Source organism: Alligator sinensis, unplaced genomic scaffold (genome assembly GCF_000455745.1).
Source record: "Alligator sinensis unplaced genomic scaffold, ASM45574v1 scaffold320_2, whole genome shotgun sequence".
NCBI classification, from domain to species: domain Eukaryota; kingdom Metazoa; phylum Chordata; order Crocodylia; family Alligatoridae; genus Alligator; species Alligator sinensis.
Window position 1 is genome coordinate 809766 of NW_005842684.1, and position 27458 is coordinate 837223.

The following is a 27458-nucleotide window of genomic DNA, read 5'->3' on the forward strand; positions in this document are numbered from 1 at the left end:
CTATGAAGCCAGTCTTCACTACCCCTTTTTATGGGGCAGACTACCTCTGATCTCCTATGGGAGGGCCTGTCCAGGCAAGGTCAGTCCTGTCCCAGAGGGCTCCAGATGTTCATACTGAGCATGTGCAGCCTTGACACAATGGTGGGTTGCCTCATCTTTTGTTTCTTGAATGCTGAGGGTGGTTCCAATGGCTGGGGTGCTGGTCCAGGGATTGAGGTGGATGGTTCGGTCATTCAGAGGGAGCTATTTTTAGACCTACTGCCATTGTCTCTCAAGCACCCGCATTCATCCCCATTCATTCAGGAACCAAGTTACATAGGAGGGGTAGGTATGAGTCATAGGTTATACAACTGGGCATGAGGATAAGATGGAGGCTTGACATTACAAGATGGAAACTTGACATGACTTATGCTAACTTACATATATAGGCCTAAAACAGTAATCACACAATATAAAAGCAGTAAAGCAGTAAAAAAAATCAACACAAACATAATAATTATCACTTATAAAACAGTGGATATCTATCTCGAAATAGCAGGACACTGATCAGGAGGCGTTACTTCACTGTCAGGGCAGCTAGGATCTGGAACCAACTTCCAAGAGAAGTGGTGGTGTCTTCTAACCTGGGGGGCCTTAAGAGGAGGTTAGACAAACACCTTGCTGGGGTCGTTTGAACCCAGTACTTTTTCCTACTGTGGCAGGGGGTCAGACTTGATGATCTGCTCAGGTTCCTTCTGACCCTACCAACTATGAAACTATGATTTGCAAAGAGGGGACAGAAAAATAAAACTTATGACCTAAAATAAAATGTTAATGCTTATCCTATATCTTAGCTTACTTATAATTATCTATAGGGAATAGAGAGGGAGAGGACAAGTCATATATAGTTGGGGAAGGGAATGCATATTTATATCTCTATCTCTAGCTATATCAGGGAAAAAAAAAGAAACTGGGTGTTATGTTACACTACCACAACCCCTGGATTTGGACTTGGTCCAAGGGTTAGCATCGATTGAAGCACACCCCTTAGAAAGTTATAGATCTCCTTTTTCTAATACCATAATAATCTTATCTCTGGCCCCAAAGAATGGCATGGTGTTACACCTTAAGACCACATGTATACCACAGTCCCAGTGTTATGGAACATGCTTCATTCAACCAATTCTGCTCGTACATGCCAAACTAAGAAATGAGGCAGGGGAGTCTTTTGGGTTTGTTTCCTCCTCCCCACTACTGCTTTTAAGTTCTCTGGCATGTTTGAGAGTGGCAGGGTTGGTGAGGAGAGAGGAAGGGATGGGGATATGCTCGTAAGTACTGGGGACATCCTGCAGGCATACCCTACATTTTTCTCCACTTCATGATTGAACATTGCTTGTTTCTGTATCTTCAACTTCAACTGCAAATTCCATATTTGGGGCTAGAGGCAAGAATAAACAATCATTTCTCTAGCAGGTTGCTGTTTTTTTTTTTTTTTAAGGTTGCTTTTTAAAACTGTTCATAGATTTGGAATGCTATAAGTCCTAGGAGATGGTTTAATGGGCACAATACAGGTGAGATATTTGTAGATAAATAATTAATGCCATTGGCCCTGCAATTTATGCCCTAGATCTGCCTGCTACATTGTAAATTGATCCTGGTATAGATAAACAAATCACAACCATAGTCTGTACTTCCATTTGTTAGTCTAGTGCCCAAGAATAAGGGTTTTTTTTTAGTTTTTTTCTTTTTTATGAAAGATGGTAATTCCCGAATTCCACTGCAAAATCTCCATACCTCACTGGGAGCCCTTTGGCGTAAAACTTAACTGCAGAGGCGGTGAGTGACATGCTGTTGTCCGAATGTGTCAGGCGACAAGTGCTGCCTGTTGGCAGCCTAAGTTTACATATCAGGCCCCGTCAAGGTTTCAGAATCTACTATGGCAACTGTCTGGTTTAGCTTTGTCTGTCTTTAGTGCTGAACTGCTTGCCACAGAGCTGTCACAGTAACTAATACAAGCAGCAAGTCTTCTCTGTTTTGCCGACGGGCAAGGCAAGAAAATATGTTGCTGACTTACACCATGCAGGTCATTCTCCCCTGCTGACTTCGCTGCACATCAAAAGATGCTTTAAAATAATTCCCTTTTGTATCCTTAGAAAAGTTGCAGTGGATGTGATAAAATAAAACACGAGTAAAATGGATTAGCCAGCAACTGAGAGTGATGAGAACTGATTCTATGTCAATTATTGCCTAGTGAATTTGGGATGATGGCAGTACTGTTTGATGCTATTCAGATTCATTAGTGGCTTCATTGAAACCCCAATATTTTCAGGAATTTGTATGAATTCATTCTTGCTTCTTCGTGGTATAAGATCTTAGCATAGGATCATCTGTGTATGGCTCTAGTTCTTTTCAGCATGGAGTAATTGAAACAAAAAAAGGCAATGTGAACGTGGAGAAGGCAGGTGCCAGATCAGGTTCTTGTCCCACATCTGTTTCTGAGGAAGTTCTGAGGTCTAGTAGAAAGGGCATGGCGTGAGCCACCTGGTAAACTTGGTTCATTTTTTATCTCTGCTGCCGACTGTGTGTGTGACCTTGAGGAACTCACCTCATCTCTGCATCCCATTCAACCCTTTGTCTGTTTTTATTGTAAGCTTCTAGATCCATAAGATATAGAGTCTTATGTGTTGTAAGAATGATCATTGCCATACCTGACTTTTAGGCACCTGGTTCCTGAACTGGAATACAGAACCTGAGTACAGTAGCCATTCTCTCTATACAATGCACAGGAGAACATAGGTTCCTCTGAATGAGGAGCTTCACACTGTAGAGATAGCCAGGAGGAAATACTGAGTACAGGGATGTGATGTACATCTCATTCTACTCAAGGCCTTATGCACAGAAAGGATCCCTCTATTTGGGATCCATAGTACTGACATCTCATTATGACTGGAATCTCTGCTCTTTATTTCCCTGGTGGAGCAGGGAGTCACTCTTTTCTTGATAAGGTACATGAGGAAGAGCTTCTGCTATCCCCTTTCGTACAGTAACTGTATGAAAGGGGACAGATGGTGCTGGAGCAGTTGCCCAAGATGCAGGGGACCTTCCACAATTTGGGATTCAAGCCCAGTTCACCCACCTTTCAGGAACATCTTATCTACCAGGCTCTAAGTTGTTCTGTGGTGGGAAGTGGGAATTCCCAACCCCTCCAGTGGGAGCTGTTCCACTATGCAGAAAAAAAGTTTCCACCAGGCTGTGAAAAGAAAGCAAAAGCGACAGTGACTCTAGAAATTAGGATACTGTACTCACCTGAGAGAAATGAAACACTCATACAGGAACAATACTGGATATAGGAAGGACCCTGAGTCATTTGGAGACTCCAGATAGTATTGTAGTGTGAATCAGAATAGGTCTGTCTCAGTCACAAAAATCCTGTGGTTCCTTAAATAAAATACTCAGGGTACATGCAGCTGTTACATTTAGATTGGCCTAACTAGGGTTAGGTCAATCTAAATGCCCATCTGTGAAGGCATTCAGGAGGGTTTAAATTGCCCAAAAAATGTTGAGCCCAACCTAAGTTAGCTTACCTGAGGAGCTGAAATAACTTAGATCAGGAATAAGTTAACCTGATCTATTGAATACCTATACAGGTTCAGAGTGCAGCTCTGGGGTTGGGACGGCCCAGCCACTTACCCCAATCCTGGGGCTGTGCTCTTCCTACCCCCCACCTCCAACCCTGACTGGGCTGTTTTTATCCCCCCATTTCTGAACAGAGACATCCCCTCCCCCAAAGACCCATTAGCTCTGGCCCCGTCCCACCCACCCACCCTTCCCCATATCTCAAATTACTTACACTAGTTGCCCCACACAGCTCCTGACAAGGGCAAATTCCTCTACACACTGCTCCTGTTCTTCATTCATGTAGGTTGAAGTGAGCTGTACACACCCTCACGTGAAGAAAAGCCCCAAATCTAGGCATTAATATTAATCAAGAATTCATCTATGTATTGTTTCCCTGGCCTCTGACTGGGGATACATCAGTGGTACCTAAATATAAATAGTAATCAAAAGGAAAAAGAAAAAAAAATAACACAAGAGTAAAAGAAAGAAACAAATCAGGGCTGCTTTTGTCATTAATACAGGCCCCTGCTGAGAGAAAATCCAGTGGGGGTTAGAAAGTATTATCATGATTTAAGACTATATCATCATGCATATATATGGGAGGGCTGAGTGCATAAGCAACTTTAAATCTTAAATCTAAAATTAAATTATTAATACCTAAAAGTCTCAGATGTAGCATTCCGTAACTTTAGCACACTTTACCTGGCAACTGCAGTTTTCCTTGGTAAGTGTGTACATATGTAATGCACATATCCTTGAGGGCATGATTCAAAATAGGAGTAGATGTTTATATATGGAACAGAAGACTATGTAGAGTTGTAAACAGTAATGCTGAACATAAACAAGAGTTCTGGAAAGAATATAAACTCTCCTGCTTCAGGACTGAAGTGAGCTCTAACTAAAGACAGTTAGGAAAAAAACTTTCCCTGGGGCCAGGTTACTGCTTAATTATTAATGCAGTGTATCCTGCAGCTATACTTGAAGCATCTGTTGCTGGTTACTGTAAAGCACAAAATACTGGATTAGATAGATCAACAATCTTGCAGTGTAGTCTGGCACTTTCAATAGGACTGCATTGCTTACTTGAGATGGTAGGAATTGGAAAGTTCATACTTTCAGGCAGTTAGAGAGTTAAAAGTATGTAGAAATAGAGGGTTACAGTGGAAAATGTTTTGGAAACTTAAATACGTTCTTGATATAGAAAAAGATGAAAATCACCATGGTATCTTCTTTATCATGGAGTAATGCAATGTTTAAAATTAATCAAACAATTCAAGCCGGGAGGGGGAGAGAGAGATAGAGAGACCCCGTATAGGAGAAGTATTAGGTTACCATGACAAAGGGAAATATATTTAGTACAACCACTGTATATGCTATTGTTACTAGAGCTGTTGGGAAGATGGCAATTCTATTCCGTGACATCTTCTGAGGGTTCAAATTTTGTATTTGTTCTGTTTTGGAATGAAAACAAAACCTATTGAATGTTGTTTTTGTGGAATAGAATTACACTGACGTGTCTTTCCTTTCATATTGTAAAGACTGGTTCTTTGTTTTGAAAATATCTTTCTTAAGTCAGATGTGACCAAAAATGGTTCTAAAACACCTTCCCAGCAAAACCTTCACTGGGAATAGTATGTTTCTGTGCAATGCTTCAATGCTGAAAGGGTGAATTTTGGCAAAATTTCATTGCGTCAATCTAACAATTGTTTGCATAAAATGTGGATTTAATCTTTGTTATGTATATATATATTTCTGAAGTGGAATGTGTGTGTGCGTGCGCGCATGTGTGTGTGTGTTTTGTGAATTCTGTCACTTCTGCAAAATGGCTTTTCTTTGCATTTCTTCATCTTTATTTTTTTTTGTCTGAGGAGCTTCGGATGATACAGTCCCTTTATTTTACCTTGTTAAACTAGGGCACATTATCTATTCAGGATGGGTTCCAGGAGGAGGGTTAAAAATTTGCTGTCAGTAAAATGCTCTAATGAAATTAAGTGAGGACATGAAGTACACTAGCGTAGCCACAAAGTGTTGGGAATCAGCACCTGTGCCTCATTAATCCACTCAGTCATCTCTCTTTACTTTGTGAAGTGGCATAACACAAAGCTATGATAAAATGCATTTAAGTTTGCTGTCCATGCTTTCTGACCACTCACAAATGCAGCTGGAGGCAATTCTCATAGGTCAACTGCACAAAGTTTGCCTTCTAGTTGGGTATGTATATTGGGTGCCAAGTTCGGTGAGGTAGTCTTCTGAGCTTTGAGCTATACTGAAACACAGTTCCTCAGGCTGGTGAGTTACAAGAGAAAAATCAATGGCACTACTGAAGTGAGTGATTGCATATTATGATGAGGAAAGGTTGCCCAAGGTAGCCTTTTGTGATAAGCTGAACTAAAGCCAAAATGTAAAAATGCAGTGTTTTGTCTCACATCCAACCTTTACTCTCCAAGGTGCCTTTTTATTAGCTTGACTGACAATGAAAATGGGGACTCTGTATCTCATAATGCCCTTTCAAGTGGCTCCCTCCTTGGCAATTAAAGGATTACTGGGCAAATGGATGGCTATGGGAATGCTATAGAAGATAGGGTGGTGCTGACTCACATACCAGTAGAGAAAGTTTTATGAGCAAAATTAAATGGCAAGGTTTTAAATCTTCCTAAAAAACTGTTCTTTGTTAAGTTCTGATTCAAGTTGTGCTTGTACTAGTATTTCATTTCTAATCTTTGTTTTAAAAAAGGAAATATAGATGTTTATTACTGACAGCCTAAAGCATTAAAAAGTCATGAGTCAGACCCCTTGAAATCATGAGAGTGACTTAAAAGTCACAAAAATATAAAGAAACAGATAAATAGTTTTAGCTTCTGTGTGTGTGTTGTGTTGTTTTGTTTTTTGCTTTCAGGAGTTACATTTTTAAGCATTTCATCCCATCCTTGATGAAGTGGCTTATTTAAAACAAATACGAAAGCCAAACAAAGTAAAAAACCCAACATCAGCAACCCAAAAAATCACCATAAACTGAGATTTTTGTAAAACCAAATGAATCCAGGAGCCTGGAATTTAAGAAAAACTATCAAATATTGCAAGCCTCAGATTTATTTGCAATGGGTTAACTATTTCATTTACATTTAAATAGACAGTTATAACTTATAAACATAGTAACTAACTGGACCCCTAGCTACATTTCAAGGTAGCTTAATGCCGCTTCAATTAAACACCTACATTTTAATCATGATAAAAGATTAACCAACAGATCACGTATTAAGAATACTTTTGGCCCCTTTGTAATTTAAGAAGCATTTCCTTAGCCCTCTCCAAAAACTCAGTTGAACAGATGTCTTTTAAAGTATGCCCTGATTGTCACCAAATACGGACTTCATAAAACACCATGCTTATTTTGGAAGGGATGTAGGTGTGCATTTGTGTATGCAACTGTATGTGGGTGGGGACTTCATTGGAACGAAACGGTAGTCATGTCTGCCAAAAGAATATAATGACTTCATTTATAACCTACATAACTCCAAATATGGATTTCTCTGAGATACAGTAAAAGTTCATGTTCACAGTTTCGATTTGATTTGTGCTAGGAATTAACTCGCAGTGAAAGCATTCAGTGTCGCTAAGATTCTTAAGGCTTTCAGGTAAATGTTCGCAAAAACAGGAGCCCCAAAATAGAATTGTAGAGTGGGATTGTCAAAAGTGCTTAGTGCCAGCCAAACTGTGCTGCCATTAAAATAAGTAGCAAAAGTCCCAGTGATTTCATCATAAGAGAATTTAAGCCAACATTGAATAGTCTGTTAACAAAGTCCCATGCTCATCTTCCATAATGCAGTGGTCTCTGTACAAAAACACAGGTGAGTTTTCATATAGAGGAAGGAATGCTGTTTGCAATTTTTTCTTTATTTTCTGACTCTAGCATCTCTAATAGCTGACTGAGCAGAAAACATAAGTACAATCCCTCAGGGCAAAGCAGCGTTTAGCTGCTCTACCATAGCCATGCACAAAAACATGTTGGAATCAAGCAAGGTGAACACGAGCAAGTATCAGAGTGACAGGGAGCTGTATGTCTTCATAATAATCCACCCTCCGCCTACCACAACTAAGAGAAACACAAATTAATTACTTCCCCTGAGGCAAAAAAAAAGGTTCCAACTGCACTAGGTAGAGACTATTACTATTATTCCAGTAGGCCTTATAAGGTCTCAAATCAGCTCAGGACCCCATTGTGTTAGGTGCTGTCCAAACACATAAATAATAGGCAGTCCATGCCCCTAATAGCTAAGAGTTCAAATAGATAAGACAAAGGGCAGGAGGGAACAGACACAGATGAAGTGACCCACCACTTCAGTAACAGACCAGAAATAGAAGAAGGATTTCATGAGATCAAATGCTCTGTCTTCTTCACTAGACTACACAGCTATTCCAGGCCAGAGTGCCTCAGTTGTATATGATTTAAGCTGTGCATGTTCCTTGCTGATTGGAGACTCATTAACAGCTTCCTTTCCACCAGTGTCATTTGCCAGGAAAAGCAAAGTTATCCCTGACAAAAGGTTGGCAGCAAGCAACAATTCTGACCCCAAATCCCAATCGTGGCTTATTGACTTTGGGGACATAGCAACTCTTTAAATGTTTTGTGTATTAAACAAACAAGGAGCTTACGAGAAGAACAGTAGTTTACACTGCATGGCTTTCAGTAGCAAATATTTGAGCACTGCCTTTTCAGTGGCATTTCTGGGCCAGCTGCCAAAGACAGTATCCACATGGTACACTAAGACAATGCAGCTAATGCAGCAAAAGTTTTTAATGTCTGCAGCACATATCATTTTGGACACTGTAGAATCATACAACCATACAAATTAAGGGCTGGAAGGGAACACAAAAGATCATCAAGTCCAACTCCCCTGCTCTGGGCAGGAATACTGCTGAGATCATGTACAAACCCTTAAGACTAGTTGAATTGAGCAGGGCTAGCCCTACAAAAGTTGACTGCAAGTTACCGGAAGTTGTAGTCATTGGCTCTTACATGATAAATACATTTCTTTTGAAAGTTCCCCAACTGGATGCCGAGATGTGGTGAATGTACACTTACATATCGATACACCTGCTGTTTAACCAGAATTAAACATGATTGACATTGGAGTCTTATATAGCCATAGATGCTCACAGATGGATTAAAACATACAGAGCCCTAGATCTAGCCCAACACAGATATCTTACCTGTCCTCTATGGAAAGATTCTACCGTCATACAAGAGCCATCTTCTAGACAAGTAGAACGAAGTAGCCACCCATTACTCTTAGACCACTACTTATTTCCAGTCTCCATCTAACTTCAGGACTCTAAATCCCGCCACTAGGCTGTCCTGGCAGTAATCATCCTACTTACCCCAAAATCATTAAATGGAATGGACATTGACTCTTAGAGCTGTTATGCCTTTTTTTTTTTTTTTTTAAACAGAATTTGAGATTACGATCATTGACTTCTGGAGCTGGGTGACTGACTAAGACAGACTGCCAAGGCCAGCTAATCATCACTGTTTTGATTCTTTTCCTCCTTTTCTGTGTAGCAAATAAATAACTTTTTTCTGCAAGGTAAGTACCTCAAAATCAGGGGAAATCCAGCTGTCAGAGGTTAGAATTGTGCAAGACATCAGAGCATGATGTGAATTTTGCTCCTACTCTCATGTTAACAACATTAATAGTCACCATGTGACATTTAATACTTTCAGCTGGCATTGGTATAAACATTAGTTCTCTGGTGAGCAAGGCATACCCACTTTATTGAAGATCATTGTCCCTTTGGTGGATGTGATTTTCAGGTTGATGCATCTTTCAAAACACATATATCATTGTGGAGAATTTACTTGAATGCTGTGGAGAAATTCAGCTTGGCTGTGTTGTTTGCCTCAGGCCTTATAACTCGTCTGCATCACAGGAAACCAGCACAATAATTGTCTTTCATAATAGAATTGTTTAAGTCACTGGCTTAGACTTTCAGAAGATGGATACATCTTACCCCAAAATGAAGGTAAACCACCCTAGTCCCTGTTTGAAATGTTGCCCTCTATTAAAGAGAGAAGTTATTTCACTGAAAATAGAATTGTATGGCTTGTATCATTAATATGTAACATGCATAAAAGCTATGCTTACACATGTCTTCAGCACCATGTTTCTTGAGACCATCCCACCCATGCCCTTCTGCTTGTGTGGGCCAAACCCCAAAACACAATGGGGAAACTATTATACCTGTTGTTAAGCATGCCACAGACCACAGTACTGACAATAAATATGAAGGAAGGCCCCTCGGATGTTTTCAGTTGTGCATTTCCAGGTTTGGTGCATATGAGCGAGAGTAGGTAGGCAGGGCATGCTTGGGGAGCATCTGCAGTGTAGGCATACCTAGTCTACCCTGATATTTACCTATTTTCAATTATTTCTCACCCAAGTCACCATATATGTATTAGTAACCCATTAGTATGAAAATACATTCTCTTTCTGTGCCAAGTACACGTAGAATGTGGGTCAGTCCAAGTTTCCAATTCAGACACTTTAACTTGAGCTGTAGATATTTGCAGCCTTTTATAGTGGAGCTTCCCCAATTCACTTCCCAGTATCAACATTTCATCAACACCAGAGCTGTTGTCATCCAGCGGGTTTCAGCTTCTTCGACTACAATCCACAGTTTCATGAAAGAGGTACCCTAGGACATGATGGCCTTCATCTCTCTTCAAAAGGTAAGAGTCTCTTCTCTTACCGGTTGGCTGATCTGCTATGCAGGGCTTTAAACTAGGTTTGTTGTGGGATGGGGACGCAGATAACATTGTGAACCTAGGATCAACAAAACATGAGCCATGCGCTGGAACAACCCACATAAGTACTAAGGGGCCCAATAGGTTTCAGGACAGGGGGGCTCCAAGGGCACCTACTGGGGGGCTCAAATTTCTCTACAGTAATGCTAGGTGCATGGGGAACAAGCAGGAGGAACTCACACTCCTGCTTGCAAACAGGAACTTCAATTTAGTTGGGCTAACTGAAACTTGCTGGGATCCTACCCATGATTGGGCAGTAATCACTGAGTGCTATAGGCTGTACAGGTGAGACAGACTAGGGAGAAAAGGGGGAGGTGTTGCTCTCTACGTGAAGGAGCAATATACCTCTTCCATTATCAACATGGGCCCACAGGAGGGGCAAATTGAGGTATTGTGGGTCAGATTGCAAGGGGATACGAGGGAAAGGGACTTGATAGTGGGGGGTCTACTACAGGCTGCCAAATCAGGAGGAGGAGTTGGACCTGGAATTCTCCACACAGTTCTCAGAGGCCGTACAGACAAGGGATATGATTGTCATGGGTGACCTAAACTATCTGGACATCTTCTGGGAAATGTAGTCAACTAGATCCAACCATTCACATAGATTCTTAACCTGCATACAGGACCTTCACCTAACAAGAGGTGCATGGTTCCACTAGGGGAAATGTCTTACTGGACTTGATCCCCAAAAAAATCATCCCCTGTAGCCAGGACCTACTGACACAAGGTAACCTAGGAGACAATGACAATCACCTGATTGAATTCGCTATCCAGTGTAGGGTGGGAAAGATCATCAGTATGGCAGAAGTACTTGACTTCAGAAAGGCTAACTTCAGTGTGCTCAGGAGACTAGTTAGCAAGGCACTGAAGAACAGGAGAATTGGCGAGTTGGGAGTCCAGGAAGGGTGGTCTTACCTAAAGGGAGTGTAACAGGAGGGACGGCAGGGTCGCCGTGCTAGCCCTTGCCGCCTCCTCTACAGTGCCAAACTTCGGACTTGCACCCTCCTATTCTCACCCGCCATGACTTTGATGATATGTGTTTTTGTAGGGAGGCTACCTCTCCTCCACTTGGCCACAGTTCCCCTGCTTTGGGTGTCCTGCGTATCTAAGCCTTGCGGGCCTTCTTTGTACGCCACCCTTCTCACTGGGGCCTTCTCCGCAAGGTTGCCCTCTCACCGGGCTGGGCTCTTCCCTCTGCAAGGTTGCCCTTTCACCAGGCTCCACTCTGGAGCTGGGGTCTGTACCCCCAAACTCCATGCCCTCACTGGGGCTGGGGTCCTCACTTTACCGTGAGTCCCCTATGAGGCCTCCTCCATCCCCTTATAGCCTCACCCAAACCACCAGTGTTAAACAAACTGCAACATAAACTCAAGCCTCTTGGCTATAACTCAAACCTAAGCCACCTGGCTGTACCGACATTGCTCAGCCATCTTGGAGCTGCTACCCTTTACTCTGCAAGCACTACCTGTAGTCAGGCTTCTCCTCACATCGTGCTCCAGGAGCTTCTCTCTCTCTGGAAGGGAGCTCCTGCTATCTTAGATGCCAGTCAACAACTGCCTCTGGTCTCAGCTCCCCTCCTTTCTCATAAGAGCCAGGCCTTGCCTCTTATAGCCCTGACCGCTGGCAGGTGTGGGTCGTTTGCTGCCTCCCATTACCCTGGCAACCAGCACCTGAGGAGTCCTCCGCGCTCTCTCAGTAGCAGGCACCTTAGTGTCCTGCTACAGGGAGCAATCCTATGGACACAGAAGGAGACAATCCCTTTACACAGGAAACGGGGCAAAGGGGCCAAGAAATCCTCTTCGCTGACCAGGGAAGTTCAGGAAAGCCTAGGGGCTAAAAAATAAGCACATAGGCTGTGGAAACAGGGGGTAGCTACCAAGGCGGAGTATATCCACTTGGCCCGCGCTTGTAGGGAGGCAGTCAGCAAAGCCAATGCTGAAACGGAATTTAGGCTGGCAACAAAAATTAAAGACAACAAAAAGTCCTTCTTCATGTATATAGGGAGCAAAAAGAAGGCGCAGGGTAGCATAGGCCCCCTACTAGACAAACTTGGGCAATTAATGACAGATAGAGGGGACAAAGAGGAGCTCTTCAACAAGTTTTTTTGCCTCTATTACTGAACTCGTATCAGGACAAAGCTCTCAATTGCATAGACAGGCATAAAGGGGAAACCAGCCCACCAATTGTTAGCACTGACTTAGTGAAGAGACACTTCGAGAGGTTGCATGTATTTAAATCAGCAGGCCCAAATGATCTTCATCCAACGGTCCTGAAAGAATTGGCCAGTGTCATAGCAGAGCCACTGGCATGGCTGTTTGAGCACTCTTTGCACTCAGGTCAGGTCCCAGAGGACTGGAAAAGGGCCAATGTGGTCCCTATTTTCAAGTATGGGAGGAACGAGAGTCCAGGTAACTGTAGACCCGTTAGTGTCACTTCTATCCTTAGGCAAATCCTTGAAAAAAATTATTCAGGATCACATTTGTGAGAGTCCAGTGGGGAAAGCAATGCTAAAGGGCAACCACCATGGATTTGTAGCAGGTGATCCTGTCTGATTAACCTTGTTTCTTTTTATGACTAGGTCACAAAATGCTTAGATGCAGGAAATGAGGTGGATGTCATCTACTTGGATTTTAAGAAGGCCTTCAATTTGGTATCTCGTTATATTCTCATAGATGAATTGAGTGACTGTGACATCGATGATTACATGGTTAGGTGCGTGACAAATTGGCTTAGGAGTCACACCCAGAGAGTGGTGATGGATGGGTTGGTATGGACCTGGAAAGATGTGAGCAATGGAGTCCCACAAGGCTTGGGCCTTGGACCGGTGCTGTTCAATGTCGTCATCAGTGACATGGGTGAGGTTGTAGAAAGTGCTCTGTCCAAATTAACTGATGACACCAAATTATGGGGTAAAGTTAATGCACCAGAGGGTAGGGAACAAATCTAGGCAGATCTGGACAGGTTGGAAAAGTGGGTGGAACAGAATAGGACGCAGTTTAATAAGGACAAATGCTGGTGATTCCTTCAGCACGCTTACAGGCTGGGGGAGGACCTTCTCAGCAGCACATCAGCAGAAAGGTATCTTGGAGTCACTGTTGACTCCAAAATGAACACGGGTTGTCAATGTGATGAAGTGATCAGTAAAACCAACCGCACTTTATCATGCATTAGCAGGTGCATGACAAACAAGTCCAAGGAGGTGATATTTACCCTTTATGCAGCACTGGTCAGGCCACAGTTGGAGTCCAGTTTTGGGTGCTACACTTCAAGAGAGATGTGGACGACCTCGAGAGGGTTCAGAGGAGGGTCACTCATATTGGTTGGGGGCCTGCGGGCAAAGCCCTATGAGGAGACGTTGAGGACCATGGATCTCTTCAGCCTCTGCAAGAGAAAGTTGAGAGGTGATCTTGTGGCCATCTACAAATTCATCAAGGGCGGGGCAGCAGGGAATAGGGGATGCTCTGTTTACCAGGGCAACCCTTGGAGTCACTAGGAATAACAGCCACAAACTGATGGAGAGCAGATTTAGGCTAAACATCAGAAAGAACTTCTTTATGATAAGGATTGCCAAAATCTGGAATGAGCTTCTAAGGGAGGTGGTGCTCTCCCTTACCTTGGTGGTCTTTAAGAGGAGGCTAGACATAGACCTGGCTGGGGGCATCTGACCCCAGCCCTCTTTCCTGCCCAGGGCAAGGGGTCAGACTCAATGATCTACTGAGGTCCCTTCCAAACGTAAACATCTATGAATCTATAAATCTATGAAACCTGTCAAATAACTGGGACCTTGTTGAAAACATGTATTTTTCATACTGTACTGCCTCCATGTTTGTCTGTCTGCAGAAGAAGGGAAAGCACTGAGGATTCAGCAGTCTGCTCCAACAAGTTGTAAAATTTGACTTGTCCTGAAAGGCCTGTCTATACTGCTTCTGGAGCATATTAGGGAGTGCTATGGCAAAGCACAGTATGGCTGTTTCATCCCAAAAAAGGACAGCATGTAGGTGCTTTAAAGCAGGGCTACGAGTTCCCTGTCTTGGAGGTGCTCCTTGATGCATGCCCAGCCCTGCAGTAAGGCAGCTACATTCCATCTGTCACACTCCAAAGTCAATGTAGAGCTGGGGTGTTGCACTTCCAACTCAGGTTATTGGCTGGTGCTCTTGATTGTTGGATACAGATCTTTGATTCTTCTCTCACCACCTCCCCCATCATTTTTTCAAAAACCTCCATGCTATTGTCGTAACTCATGAGACAGAACTTTCCCCCAGGATTGCATGTGCCTGCTGATGTGACCCTGTGGGTTTAGCACACTGTGCTGCAATACCTCTCATTCAAGAAAAACAGCCAAGTGTAATATGACCTGTTACACATTGCTGAAGACTGACACTAGCTGCAATGGCATTCAGATATAATTTGATGTCTAGTCATCTTCCAGCTGCCTCACATTTGTCCTAAGTCATGTGTTCAGAGGTTAGAGGGAGGGGAACTAACAGATATATACTCTCCATAAACTACTTACCTACCTACATATGTTTTCTCTGTCCTGTACTGGGTAGTTGAGGGGGAGTATGATCTGACTGGCAAATTTCTGGCTGGGCTAGGTTCTGACAATGCCCTCTATCTCTTTTGGTTCCTCATCCAGATATGCCTGTCCTTTGAGTTTTGGCACTTTACCCTGGACCACAACATAAGCCAATCTTTGTCAGACTGGGTCACTGTGGAGGTTCTCTGTAGAGTGGAAGATGGCTGGTTAGTCCTAAACGTGTGATTTCATGGTGTGTGTTTATTAGCAGAACTTCCCTTCACTTGTTCTCTACCTGAAATTAAAAGCCCTGGAATTGTCGGAAAACTTTCATGCAATTTGGGGGTTCATTTAAAAAAAAAAATCCTGTAAGTGTCTGAGCAGCTAGAGAGAAAGTTCATAGTCCAGGGTTAGCAAACCAAACACACTTTGCTGTTTGCAGTTTATGTACAGGGGCTTCAATGAACCAGAAGGTGATAAACCAGCAAAATCCCTGACCTCCTTCTTCCCTTCAGGCATTTTAACACTTTGTAAGCTCTGAGCAAGCACTGCTAAACCAAGCATCAGTGTTTGGCTCTAAGCCCAGCCAGGGTAAGCTTCACTTAATTGTCTGAGCTCATGATTATGCATCTAACTATAAGCCTGAAAACCCCTGCTAGATTTTAGACCTCAAAAAACCCCATATCAAGTTCTGATTTGGCAAGATCTACTAGAAGTCCCAGGGAAGCTCGGTGTCACAGGGCAATGATATCACCTTCAGTGCTTACTATATCATCAAACACCCCATCAACCCTAATGCTGGCATATTTGGGTCTAGATCCTAAAATGCTGCAGAACTCTCCCAGTAAACCTGAAGGGGAAGAAGGGGGATGCATGCTACTTTGTACTTTCCCAACATCACTAGGATCTGGTTGAAACTCTAATATAATTTAGAGCAGCTTCAGGGTTGCTATATCTTACACCACCACCATGCTGTAAGTGCAGGTATGTCTTCACTGTGTCCTTGATGTACTGGGGAGCACTGGGGAGCCCATACACCTGCTACTACTTGCATGTGCCAAACCTGGAAATGAAGTTGTGAAGCCACTTGGTAGACATCTCCTACTTGAATGCTCTTGAGATGTTTTCCTTCTACATGCTTGAGAATGGTGATGGGAGAATGCCCTCAGAGAAGACTTAAGTCAGTGCTGAGGACTTCTAAAAATCTCTCTCCACCTATGCACATGCCTGTAGACACTTGTGCATGTGCATGCACATGCATGCATACGCACATAGACACATGAACAGATATTTTTAAACATTTGACAATAGGGAAATGCCACAATTTTGTGCAAATGTATTACACTGACTGGCACAATCCAATGCTACTTCAGGCTAACATTACAGTTTTACATTTACTTTGCCAGTATTTATTTTATTATTCTTATTTTAGCTTATTTTTTATGTTTTATTTTCTTCATTAGGATTTGAACTCCAGTTTTTGAAAAAAAGCCTTTTATTTGCTTATTGCCGCTGCAACTCTGTCATCAAACTATGCTTTTGGTCCAATTTCCGTTTTTTGTTTTTGTTTTGTTTTGTGTTGTGCCTTTTACTTGAGCCTTCAGTATGGTGTTCTTAAGCAGTTCCCACATGGCCTACAGTTCCTCACCTCCTTAGGGGCCCCTTTTAACACCTGTCTAACTGGCTTTCTTATTTTAGTGTAGTCTCCCTTTTTAAAGATAAAGGCTACTGTAGTAAACTTTCTTGTCTCTCCTTCTACGTGGATGTCGAACCCAATTGCATTGTGGTCACTGTTGCTGAGCAGCTCAATAACACTTACCCTTTACACCAAAACCTGTACACTTTGTAGGACTAGGTCAAGAATGGTCTTTCCTCTTGTAGGTTCCAGGACTAACTGCTCCAGGAAGCAGCCTTTTATAATACCAAGAAATTTGGTCTCTGAATCCTGGCCTGATATTAGACTGACCCAGTCTATTTGTGGATAGTTGAAGTCTCCCATTATTAATGCATTTTCTGCTGTTGTAGCCCCTCTCAACTCTCTTAGCATTTCTAGCTCACTGCCACTGCCCTAGTCTGGGGATTAATAGTATATCCCTTGAAGCACTTTTTTTTCTATTGAAACCCAGGATTTTTATTCACAAAGATTCTATGGTACTTGTCTGTGTTTCTGGCAGCATAATGAAGCCTTCATTCATGTGGTTTTCTGTAATCAGGAATCCCGTGGGAACGGAAGAATCCTACTTCCACGAAGCAGCTTGGAATCCATGTGATAAATGGTGATGGGTGAACAAGTGATGACATGAGTTCTGAGTGATAGAGACAATGTCCTTGTGCTGGTTTAACAGCCAGAAGCTGGTAGACTAAAGGAGAGACGGATGAGTATAAAATATTAACAATTATTATTACTATGGCAGTTGCCCTTGAAGACCCTAACTGAGATCAAAGCCCCTTTGTGGTAAGCTGTAGGTCAGCATTTTGTAAGACAGAATCCCTGGCTCAAATATTGAACTAGACAAGACAGACATTGTGTAGGAAGTGAAAAAAAGGATAAAATGACATTGCCTGGGAACATATGCCAGAGCTAGGAGCTGTATTCAACTCTCCTGAGTCCTTTTCTAATGCCCTTCAGTACCATGATGCCTCTCCTCAAATACTGCTCACTAAATATTTGGTTACTGCTAGGAAGTATACTAATACACTACAATAATTCAAATGCAGTCCTCTCACTTTTATTTTCAATAGAGACTTCTTTTATACAACATAAATGTTGGCCTGTATGTGGCCCTGTTCCTTGGTGTGGAGGCAAGTAGGCCCACAAAGAAAGCCACTGGGAAATGGGTAAGCAGAATGTTTTTCGTATTTTATATTCAACTCTATAAAATAGCTGGAATCAACTAATAGCCATGTGGAGGGCAGCCAGCAGAATCCAGGATTTGAGAGAAGAGGCCTGCTACTTCTTATGGTTCCTCCAAAACACTGTCCTTTAGGGTGGCAGGGAAAATTGCAGAGACTTGGTCCAGCTTGGACAGGCTTAATACTTCTTATGCTCCTCTCAGAATGAAGCCTAGGTCTGAGAGTCACTGGGTGCATCACATGAGACACTTACTGCGCAGCAGTATAATAATGCTGTTCAGTAGCGTGGCGGTCAAAAACAGTGCTAATAAGCTACTGTGCAGTGTTGTTAGGCTACTGTGCAGCAAGCATCACAAAAAAAACTGCATCAGCACTACTGCACAATAACTGTAGTTACTGTGGATTTAATTAGTACTTCATTAAACAAGTACTAAACTAGATGTGCAGTAACTACTGGGCATTAATGAATGTTTAGACGCACCCATTGACAGTCAGCTACTGGTCCTGCCATGCCTGTGTTAGATTGTTATACCAACACACAATTTTATACTGGATAATAAATCCCTCCCCATGACTGCTTGAACTCCCTGTGGCAGGAGACTGGCACCTTCTCCAGTCCACCCCCTAGCAGTTGTGAGCATAATGGGAATATGAATGCTAAAGGAGATGTGGAGTTTGCTCATTTATTTGTCCTGCCAGGTGCACATCTTCGCAGGGGAAAACATAAAGGCCAGTGCATTTCATATCAAAACCAATATAGCAAAAAGCTGTGAGGAAATTTAAAGGGGAAGCATAGGTCTTGTCAGATTAATGGCAAAATCTCCAATTACTTCTTGCCATCTCCCTTTTAAATGTCAGGTTATCATATAGTAACTCTATCTTTGCTTATTTTTGGGACAGTATCTCTCCCCAATTTGTATGTAAGTAACCTGTTTTCTATCCATCAGTCCCCACTCACTGTTATCAATGCAGAACAAAGGTGCTATATTCCAAGTCTTGTGACTTAATATTAAAATAAAACGTTGGGATCTTCAGCTGATGTAAATCAGCACAGAGATATTGACTTCAACAGAGCTATGCCTCTTTACACAAAGGGTCTGGTCAGTAAAATTTACTCCCAAAATATGATTATCATATATAATTTGCTTTCCTTATCACACAGAGAATGTCAGAATAACAAGATTAAAATACACTTGAGATGTCTCAGTGGAAAGGGGTTCTGATTATTTTTCATTTGTCAAAGTCAGATGCCAAAATTATGTCTTTTAAATGTGTGTGGTAAGTGAAAGACTTTTTCATTGTAAGCAGTCAAGATGTTATAGATTCAAGTCCTGTTGTTTATTTAATTTTAAATAGACTACACTATAATGGTGCTCTTCCACTAAATTCATATGAACTTTTTCAATCCGTATGATTGACAGCATTTATTTTCAATTTAATTAATTAATATTTAGAAATAGAAGATACCATTAAAGGAATTTACCAATATGACCTCTTGGATAGCATTTCGTATAGATTGCTTCATACTGAGTCGAAATAATTTCTGGCTAATTAAAATATGTCTTCCAGAAAGGAATTGTCTTGGATGTGTGACATTTATTTCCTTGAATTTTCATTTAGTTCACTACAGCAAGCTCCCATTTCTCTATCTCCAAGCACTTTACAGATTTTAAATACCAGTTTTTGCCAATATTTGTGTATATTCTCTTCCACCAGACATATTATCTTCTCCACAGTGGCAGCTTGTTTTCTACTTTTCATCAAGCCTTTGAGCTGATGGGTATACTTCTTTATTCACTACAATGTGATTCTCTGCTTGGAGTAATTTTATTTTTTGTAGATTTCCATCTATTGGCAGTGGTTGCCAATAGAAGAACAAAGTAGAAAAACAATCCTTGTATATTCTCTTCCCCCAGACATATTATCTTCTCCACAGTGGCAGCTTGTTTTCTACTTTTCATCAAGCCTTTGAGCTGATGGGTATACTTCTTTATTCACTACAATGTGATTCTCTGCTTGGAGTAATTTTATTTTTTGTAGATTTCCATCTATTGGCAGTGGTTGCCAATAGAAGAACAAAGTAGAAAAACAATCCTCTGTGCAAAAATGAAGTTTATTTCCTACCTATGGGGACTTTTTACCATCTTGTACCATCTACACTTTTCCCAGAGCCTGACGAAGGGACTTTGATCCTGAAAGCCTGAAGAAAAGGACAATATTCTTGCCATTTTCCAGTTGGTCTAATAAAAGGTATCATTTTGGAACCAAGAGTTCTAGTTTTTTGTATATCCTAGGGAAAACACTTTCTGCTTATGAACTCTTATTAGCATGTTGTTGTTTACTGCCCCTGCAGGCATTAACAAGCATCCCTAGAATAGATGACATTGGATATATGTTTCATACATGGACACTTTTAAACATTTGGCATAGATCATGATGGAATTCATTGTGTTCCTGATTTCTTTCAGGTTCTGGAATTTCAGGGGCTGGTTTGTCATATTAGGGAATCAAGATAAAGGGTGTAAGTAGGACATGCTATTTCAAATGCCGGTTAAAAAAAGAAAAAAAGGCAATGCTGTACATCACAATAGCAAGTTAAATATAGAAATGGATTAGAGAGCCATTGTTTTCAATCCTGCTAAATAAGACTGGACTCTCAAAATGGAATGCCACTTGACCTTCATGTCTCATCAGTCCGTGATCATATTTAACTGATGCAGGGAGGACACATTTCCCCTTGGAACTGCCCTGTGTTGACATGATAGTTGCTACCACTGGGTCATACAATGTACAGGAGGCATAAGCCCAGTGCTACAGAGAAGAGGAACTTTGCAGCCCATGGAGGCGGACTGTCTTTGCCACAAAATGACACAAGGTCTTTTTACAGCTTGTCTCAGCTTGTGCTCTCTGCTGGCCATCTCAGACAACCACCAGTTCTCAGGCATTCAAAAATCACTTACTTTGAAGTAGAAATCCTTGATGCCCAAAGCAAAAAGCAGATCTGCATTGTGGATAAGGTGAGTGCATGCTGTTTTGGGTGCACTGGAGTGCATGATTCAAAAGCTGCCATTTATGGATGTCAAAATGCTATTAAAAATTGATTTAATCTCCTTTTTCTTACCTGACATTTTCAAAACATATGTATTCACAGATCTTTCAGTTGGTTTTCCTCATATTCTGCAAGATTCACAAATTAAATAACCACAGCCTCCTTTTATACCTGCTGGAAGAGGAGTGAAATCAAATGTGTCCTATGTCTTGAAGCTTATGAAATTGCAGTAGTTATTTCAGAACTTGATTCTTAAACATGCACTTTAGGAAAAGTAGTACATTTCAATAAGATATTTGCAAATACTTGAGCCACTCTGGTACTATAGACTCTTTTAGTTTTTAAATATATGCAGTAGAACTCCTTTATCCAAATGGGAAGGAAGCCAAACGGTATGTTTTGATATGGGACGCTTTGCTAAAAGAAAGAAGTTTTTTTGTTAATTAAATAAAGGCAGGCATATAAACTCAATTCAAATCATGGACAAGTGGAATGAGGGAACTGGATACATGGGATTCACTACATAGTAAACAATGGCTGACAAAATACCTCGCAGATATTTTGATCACCAAGTTTTTCATGCCAATCTGGTATCTGAGTTCCTTGTGGTTTGCTAGAAAGTTGTACAGTAAATGTGTGATTATATGGATCCAGTGCAGCCAAGTCAATGTCTTGATGTTGAAGTGCTCTTTGCAAAAACAGGATATAAACACAGTATCCTAGGCTTCCGTCTAACAGGGCACAGATACATGGTTCTTTATTAATGTTAGATACTTATAAATAATTCTTCAGCTGGTATAAATCAAAGCTAGAATCACTGGAATTCTCTGTCAGTGGATACCAGCACAGGATGTATCCTATTATCCTTTACTGTGGAAGTTTTCATCTTGAAAAGTATTTTGAACATAGACCGTAAGAGAAACCTGCAACTTACCATTTTATTAAAAAAATAACACTTCATTATCCTCACCCACAACATCTGGAACAAGTAGCTCAGTCTTGTTAAGATATTTATTTTAATGTCTTTGATGTTTATCAACTGGGAAATGCTAAATGATTTCAAGTGTTCTTAATCTTTTAAAGAACTATCCTATAATACAGGGGAGTACTTTTTGCTAAATAAATTAATTCATTTGCTCATGTCTAATGTAAAATATTTAATCACATTTTCAGCCTAGTCAATAGGGAACAAAAATAAACAGAAATAAAAAGCAACAACAACAAGAACAATAATAATGTATGATTATATCTATATTCCTGAACCTGCTAAGTTATCTTCTTTATTATTATTATTACAAAAAATACTTACCCCAAAAAACAGAAAAAAGTACTTACACCTTGGCCTAAATTTAAGCTCCATTAATTTCCTGGAATTGATTTTAGTGAATGCAAATGTTGACAGTATTTGAACAGTATTTGACTTGTTTCAGCAGAACCTCAGTCTATCAGATTAGGGAATGGCCGGTGGGACAGCATACATGGAGGGCCTTTTTACACATGCTCCCGGGGTGGGGTGCTTTAATGAAAGTGGCTCTGAAAGCCGCTCTAATTAAAGTGCCTAGAGTGTCTCCTGTATCCATGTCCCGCACTTCAAAACAGTGGTGAGGACACTTTATCTAAAGCTCACCAAATGGGCTTTGGTTAAACACTCCTGCCACCATTTTGAAGTGTAGGGACACTGAGATACAGAGGCTGGAGGGAGCGTGCTAATTAGCTTTCTCTAGCAGACTTGATTAATCAAGCCTTCTCTGCCATGCTGTAATTACAGTTCATCGGAGCAGCCTCCGGGAACGTGTACAGGCTCCTGGAGTTCTTAACCAGGATACTAATTTGTATGTACTTCACAGAATATCCCCCAAATTTAGACCTCTTCCTCTGTTACTGAGGGGTGATGATACTGGTTTTCTCTGTGTATGAAGATTATTTTCTTTGTTTTTGAGGTATAAGTACAAAATACAAAAGAGGTGCAGTAACTGAAAAAATGGAATCTACTAGCTTGTGGCTTCTAATCAGGAACCAGGACCAATCTGCATTGGCTTCAGAGCCCTCCTCTTTGTATCACACTATGAGATCATTTCAACATAGTATAACAAGGATGAGATCTCCACAGAGGCCTCAATGATTTGGATGCCAGGTTCTCATTTATTTATGCATCCAAATTCGTTATTTAGCTATGAAATCCCTTTCTCAAGCAAATACAATTGCATAGAAGATTAATAAATCAATTATTTATTTCACCAGGAGCTCACTGGTATCAGAAAACCATATTCCTGTAGTAGATTAGAGCAATCAAGAGAACATTTTACTGCACTTTACATAATCTTCTGCTTAATTAAAAATGTAGCATTGAGATAGACCCAACATGGCACTTCTAATACCTGTTTTCTGTGTGTAATATAGTTTCTGTTAGCTTCACTTCTTAGAACTGCATGTAATTATTTCTTGTCAAGATGTGTAATAGGGTACAGGAAGCATATGCATGAATTTTAATTTTATATATACAGAAATATTTATATATATGCACACACACACACTTTTTCTGTCCTTGCAAATTGTTACCAATTCAGAGTTTATGGCTTAGCAAATGCATTTGTAATTTTCCCAGGTTAATAAATCTGACTGGAAAACTAAATCATAATGTCAGAGGAAGTGCCTCTGATTCTTTCATCCTAATGGAAATGTTGGTGAAGTGAATAGTTGATTAATCCCATGTAGATAAGCAGCAGGCACTGCTGCTGGAGGGGTTAGTTGTCATCACTGTGTTGTATAGAAATCCCATTAAAGTTAATAGATGGTCTGTGTATTTAGGGAAGAGAGCATACACCCATGAGGTTTTCAGGTTCAGTTTAAATTTTAGTTCAAATGATCACAGATCTCGGGCAATTTTTTTTACTTCAGTGTGGGTTAAGCACATATTGTTTTGAGCATTAATTGTTCCTTAAAATGAGAATAATAATATTGCCTTTGCCTGTCTTGCTTATTTAGCTCTGTATGAAATAGTATACAGGTAACCCCTGCTTAAGGTGGTTTCAGTTAGCACTATTTTGTTATAATACTCATTGAAAATTCATACTTGATTCCACTGAGTACTCAGACAGTTTTGCTATAGCACTCAGTGGAATCAGCAAGTTTCAGCAGGTGGGCAGGTAGAAGCAGCAGTGGTAAGAAGTGGTGAGTGGTAGTGATTGGGCGGGCAGGTGTGAGCACAGGGCCTGTGCTGGTTCCCTGGGGCCAGGGCTGCCAGGGGCCGAGGGCAGGGTGGCAGGAGTGCAGGACCTGGGCTGGCACATGGTGCTAGAGTGGCCGGCAGGTGGGGGCTGAGGAGAAGGGAGGAGTTTTTGGGAGGGTGGGGCATGAGCACAGCGCCCATGCCAGTGCCTGGGTCCAGGGCTGTCAGGGGCCCTGGGCAGGGTGGCAGGAGCACAGTGTCTGGGCCGGCACGTGGGGCCTGAGTGGCTGGCTGGAGGGTGGGTGGGGGGTGGGGAGAGGCGGCGGTGAGAAGTGGCAAGTGGTGCGGTGGGCATGAGTGCAGGGCCCGTGCCAGTGCCTGGGGCCAGGGCCGGTGGGGGCCAGGGAAGATCAGCAGGAGCATGGGGCCTGGGTTAGCACGTGGGGCCGAAGTGGCCAGAGGGCAGGTGGGATGGTGGGGAGAGGTGGTGGTGGCAAGAAGCAGCGCTAACCAATTATCGCTATTTACATTAATTCCTATGGGAAATGGGTTTGCTGAGCACGGTCCTGCTTAACACTTTTTTCTGCAACCAATTAAGAGTGCTAAGCAGGGGATACCTGTACAGACTATCTCTTAATGTGAATGTGGAGTAGTGAAGCTGAACTTATGGCTGTCAGATACAACCCACAGAGCCAATGTGAATGGCCCAGTATGAATGCTCCTGTTGCTCCTTCCCTTCTTTTCCTTGTTGCTGGATTCAGTAATGGGAAAAGAGGGTGTGAGTGACAGCTGCATTCACCTAGGCTGACATGCCAGTGAGGTCAGAGCTCTTATGCAGCTCCAGGGCCCGGAAGCGCCCCCCCCCCCCCCCCCAAGATTTCAGTGGCAGAGAAAAAGAGGGTCCAAAATCAATGGTGGTGCCACTTAGCTCCTGGGCTTCAGAGGTGCATGAAAGCTCTGAGCTCACTGGTATGTCAGTTCAGGCTCTGCCTGGAGCCATAGATTTCAGTCAGCTCTGGAGCCCAGTTGCTGAGCATTGCTGCCATTTGCCTGCCCTTCCTTCCTCTTCCCCACTGAATCCAGCAGCAGGATAAAGAGGGACTGAGCAGCAAAACATGGCAAACACTGAACATTGCAAAACTCAGTGGAATCATTGGCAATTCATTTTGAGTATGTATGTAAGGAGGTGATTGGGTCATAGGCAGTCAGGCCGAGTGGAGCATGGTAGATCAGGGGATTACTGGAGTATAAGTCAAGATCAAACTAGGTAACAGTCTGGGTCTGACATCAAACCAAAAGTCAAGATGAGGGCTTGGTCAGGACAAGCAGTTGATCTACCCCAGGTGGTCCAAGATAGGAACTGAAACAATCAGGATAGGCCTAAGGGTTCATGTCAGAGGTTCAGGGCATGGAGTCAAAAGCCAGAGACCCAGGGCAGGAATTCAGGTTTTGGAATACAGGTTTCCCTCACTTTATGCTGTGCATGCGTTCCTGGAAAACGGTGCACAACTCAAATTTGCATAAAGGGAACCCACTTTACAATGTAACAAATAGGGATACATTCCAAGACCTCATCTGTACTGACCCCCAGACCCATTTCTACCACTTTTACAAGACAATTTTGTTACTCACCAATTTTGTTACTCACCAACAGCACAGGGCACTATCATAATGGGGATAATGGGGCTTCCTGCTGCTGGATTGCCACTGCTAGAGCCCTGGGAGGCTCCCAGGATCCCAAGTAAGGGTGCTGGGGCCAGAGCGCATGTGCACAGGCATGCCCCAGGGACACGTAGCAGTGGCACATATTGTGCTTCTGCTTTTTGTCCCTGGGGAAATGCATGTGCCTGTACATCTGGATCTGGCTAGTGAATGTAAATATAACCTTATCCTTTTATATTTAAATAGAAAAATAAATGCACATTGCTTCTTCTCCTGTAAAATAAGTAACATCCACCCAGAAAATAAAACGGGAGACAAAACTATTTGAGGAATATTTTAGGGTTGTAGTGGGAGAGCCACGTAAATTCACTCTTATGTGATCAGTGTGGTAGAAACCCACAGTCAGCTGCTTTGTGCGGTGCATTGTGGGAGTGACGCGAACCAAAATATAGTCTCGTGTGCTCCTCGCTCGTTGTTTGCGACATGTCTCTGTAGTTGCCATCCCCATTATGACTGTGCCCTGTGCTTGTGTGTACTGTGCTGTTGGTGAGGGGTGTAGCTCTGGGATAAGACTATGGGAAAAGGTCTGGGTTGTTTTGTTTTGTTTTTTAAAGAAAGTTCAGACTTCAAAATCCTCTGATTGGTCATGCTTTAACATTTTCCTCACCTCCTTTGCTAGTAGGTACCGGACATTTTAGCAGAAGCGATTCATTTTAAGGAAGATATAAAGTTGAAGGGAGAGAGAAAAATAGGTTTGGAACTGAAAGCTTGTTATAGACTTCGGGCACAATCTGGCAAAACACTCTAAACCCTGTGTAATTATGCTCATGAGAGTCTTTCCCATGACTGCAATCAAACTATTTATGTGAGCCAAGTCAGCCAATCAGAAAAGAAGTCATAAAAAAGCACAGCAAATTTAGAAAAGGTCAGGAACTTATCACACATCAGCTGCTCTGTGGCAGCTGTCCCTCTGCGTGCTCTTACCTCCTGAGAAGGGAAAACTAAGCCATAATAGTTTATACCTATTTCACTGACAGGTAGAATGCCTCTGCATAATACAGGTTTCAAATAGGCACACAGACAGCAAGTACACAGCAGCAAGTCTGCCATTTCTTAATTTGCTGTAATTTTTTTTTCTGCACAGTTACTCATGCACTTAAGTTTTTGCAGGAATGTAGCGAGGCAAAGGTCTTTAGGCTCCTAACTTCCATGAAATCAGGGGGAAGTTAGATGCTTAAATAGGAATGGAGTGCTACAGACATTTGAGGATTTTGGCTTACTTCATCAGCTGCCTGTACAGCGTGCACACCAGGTATTCTCACTGTGTAGTGTTCAGAACCAGAGTTTTATTGGTAAGATTTACAGACCATACAAAAAATGGTGGAGAGGTAAACAGAGGCATAACTATCTAGTTTTGTGCCCTGGCAAAACCTTGCTAGAGAGAGAAAAAAAGAGAAAGAGAGCATCTCACTTACCCTGGCTGCTCTTACTGTGGCCTGATCTGCCAGCCCTCAGTTGCTGCAGCTTCTACTGCAGACTCTCCAGAGGGCTGCTCTTCTGGCATCCTCTGCATTAGCTCCCAGGCCTCACTGGTGGTAAATAAAGAGAGGGAGAGGTCAGTTATACAGGCCAACTTGTAGTACTTGATACTGCTGGTTCATTTGAATGACAGGCTTTTTAATACAGCCAAATGCAAAGTCACATATCCAGGAACAAAGAATGTAGGTCACACTTATCAGATGATGGACTGTATCCTGGAATGTAATGAAACTGAAATGGACTTAGGGTCGTGATAAATAACCAAATGAAT

General features: G+C 42.0%; 1 long non-coding RNA gene across 3 annotated transcripts; it reads right to left on the reverse strand.

Annotated features, from left to right (window-relative positions):
* Positions 1 to 849: 849 nt before the first annotated feature.
* On the reverse strand, positions 850 to 27238 carry LOC112551966. 3 transcript variants are annotated; one of them, XR_003096316.1, is made up of 5 exons: positions 27124 to 27233; positions 20890 to 20988; positions 3830 to 4023; positions 3116 to 3229; positions 850 to 1417 (listed from the first exon to the last, which is right to left on the reverse strand). It is a non-coding gene; the product is annotated as an uncharacterized LOC112551966 (long non-coding RNA). The 3 variants fall into 3 exon arrangements; XR_003096317.1 differs by lacking the exon at positions 20890 to 20988 and having other exon boundaries at positions 27124 to 27238; XR_003096318.1 differs by lacking the exons at positions 20890 to 20988; positions 27124 to 27233 and adding an exon at positions 13610 to 13651.
* Between the last annotated feature and the right edge of the window lie 220 nt (positions 27239 to 27458).